Here is a 2,718-nt window from a genome sequence, read left to right as displayed (position 1 = left end):
TTTGTGTTAACAGTTTAATTTTGCTCATCTAGAAGAGGGAAGTTTATACTTGTTACTTAATTGATTATGGACTTGTTTTCCAGTTTATGTATCAACCAATTGATCCTAAACTAGAGGCATTTTCTGTCTTTCTGTCCTGTTAACCACATCTAAAATTCATCAGAGGAGGCATTAAGGTTACAAATCATTTGACATTGAAAGGTATTTCTAAAAAGAGAATCAACATATAATAAGATGTCTGCTATTAGCACTGTATTGTTTGTAGGGTTTACCTTCTATTTTAATTTTTAATGCATTATGATAACCTTTTGCTTTCTTGAATTATTGAGAAACAGTATGACAATTAGGAGTTTCAGTTCAGAGCTATTATCAGCAGATTTCGCTTTTTCTTGGTGCTATTTTAGAGTTGTGAGCGGGCGGTGGGTTCAAGGTGCGTAATAACATCTCCCTGAACAGGTTGATTAGAAAAATAGGCTGAATAAAAATTTTTTAGTGTCGTGAGCATGGATTTTCTTAATTTGGCTGAATGGGCAAGGACTTCTATCTGAACTTGGCCTGGGGCCTTCTACCGAAGTAAGGTTTGAGTTTTGTTTTTCTTATACTAAGTTCTAGTTTAGATGTTGGCAGGTTGAATTGCTAGTAAAATACATCAAAACTGAGTTTTTTTTTCTTCGGGGTGCATACAAGGCAACATTCAAGACATTTTCACAGCTATGGCTAACTTTTTGTTCTTTCCAATCATTCTTCAATTCTGAATATCTTACATTTAACTGTTAACCCTAGTGACCAATGTTCAGATGGCCCAAAGACCTAAAAGAATGCAATAGCTGTCATTCATGTAATTTCTGTGTACCTGCTTTTGTGGACGTGGATTCAGTCAGTGGCAAAAGAGTAGACACTAGGTAATCTTAGAGAATGAAGTGGGTAAGCAGTAGTTTAGAACAATTTGTATCCCTTCATTTTTATTGACAAACCTCAAACCAAAACTGTCAGAATTCTGATTTAGAGCATGTCAAACCTTTACTGCATTTAGTAATCAAACCTGATTGAGTTAGTAGGTCCAAATAACCTGTTTCAATGACTGAAAACAACTTTAATTTATACAGCTATTATAACAGGTGATCATTGAAAATGGGGATAGGAGTGGGCTATTTGGCCCTTCAAGACCTGAACAGCCATTCAGTATGATCATGGATGATTCACCAACTCAGTGCTCTGTACCTGTTTTCTCCCCATATACGTTTATCCCTTTTTAAGTCCCCTTAGTCCCAGTAACTATTAACTTCTTGAAAACAGTTCAATGTTTTAACCTCAATCGCTGTCTGTGGCAGATGATTCTTCAGACTCACCACTTTGTTTGAAGGCCATTTACGATGGAGATAAGGAGAAATAACTAAGTCATATCCTTAGATTGTGACCCTGGTTCTGGACTTTCCTAGTCATCAGAAAGATCTTTCCTGAGTTTTCCTTGTCTAGTCTTGTTAGAATTTTATAGGTTTCTATGAGATCTTTCCCATTGTTCTTCTAAACTCCATTGAATGTAGTCAAACCAATCCAGGATTTTTATATATCAGTCTTACCAGACGGATTCCTCAGATTGCAAGTCTTCATTGCACTCCCTCAACAGCCAGAACATCCTTCCACTGATAAGGAGACCAAAAACTTGCGAGAGTGTAGTGCTGGAAAAGCACAGCAAATCAGGTAGCATCCGAGGAGCAGGAGAATTTGTGCTTTTCCAACACCACACTCTCTACTCTGATCTCCAGCATCTGCAGTCCTCACTTTCTCCTAGATCAAAAACTGTGCCCAATACTCTAGGTATGAGCCCATCAAGGTTCTGTGCAGTTGCAGCAAGAATCTCTGCTCTTGTATTTGAATTCCCTTGCTCAGAAGGCCCACATGCCATTGGATTCTTTACCTATTCAGCTACAGCAAGTGAAAAAAACAGCTCTCCTGTTTGGGCAAGTGGAAATGGTATAACTATTTAAAGTTCAAGAGAAGTGGGAAATATTAGATACAAAATAATTTGAAGGAAAAACAAATACTTCTCATTCATATAGCCTCAGACTTCTTAACTACCTGTAATTTCTGTTAAGTAACAAAGATTGAAAAGAACACAAGCAGAAGGGCTCTCGTGATACTTTCATAGTATCCCTACCTCCGTACCTGAGAGCTTAGGTTCATGTCTCACCTGTTTCTGAGGTGGTTGACTGATGTTTTCAATCAACCTAAAACACTGACAGCTGCTTACTGTTTACCAGATAGTGCCTGACTTAGTGATAGTAATTTTATCTCTGAATCAAAAAAAGTCATCCTATGCAAGATTTCAGTGTAGCTTCACTTCACTGCAATACTGAGGTACTATCTGACATATCAAACGTTGAACTGAGGCTATCTATATCTCCTATAGAGAAAAGAGAATGCTGTGGCATTTTCTGAACAGTAGCAGATTTCTCTTGAGGTTTAAAACAGCATCACAACACTGCAAGAAAAATAATCCATTAAATAAGTTTGATTTGTGTTATATCGTTTGGCGAAAGTACTACATTGGTTATGGAGTTTTTGGGGATCCTGAGGATATATTTAGGTATATTTAGGATCCCTAGTGTGTGGAAACAGGCTCTTTGCCACAACAAGTCCACACTGACCTTCCAAAGAATATCCCACCTAGATCCATTTCCCGACACTTACCTCTGACTCATACACCTAATCTATACA

The sequence above is a fragment of the Chiloscyllium punctatum genome, chromosome 3 (assembly GCF_047496795.1).
Source record: "Chiloscyllium punctatum isolate Juve2018m chromosome 3, sChiPun1.3, whole genome shotgun sequence".
Taxonomy (NCBI): Eukaryota; Metazoa; Chordata; class Chondrichthyes; order Orectolobiformes; family Hemiscylliidae; genus Chiloscyllium; species Chiloscyllium punctatum.
This window is presented reverse-complemented; position numbering follows the sequence as displayed.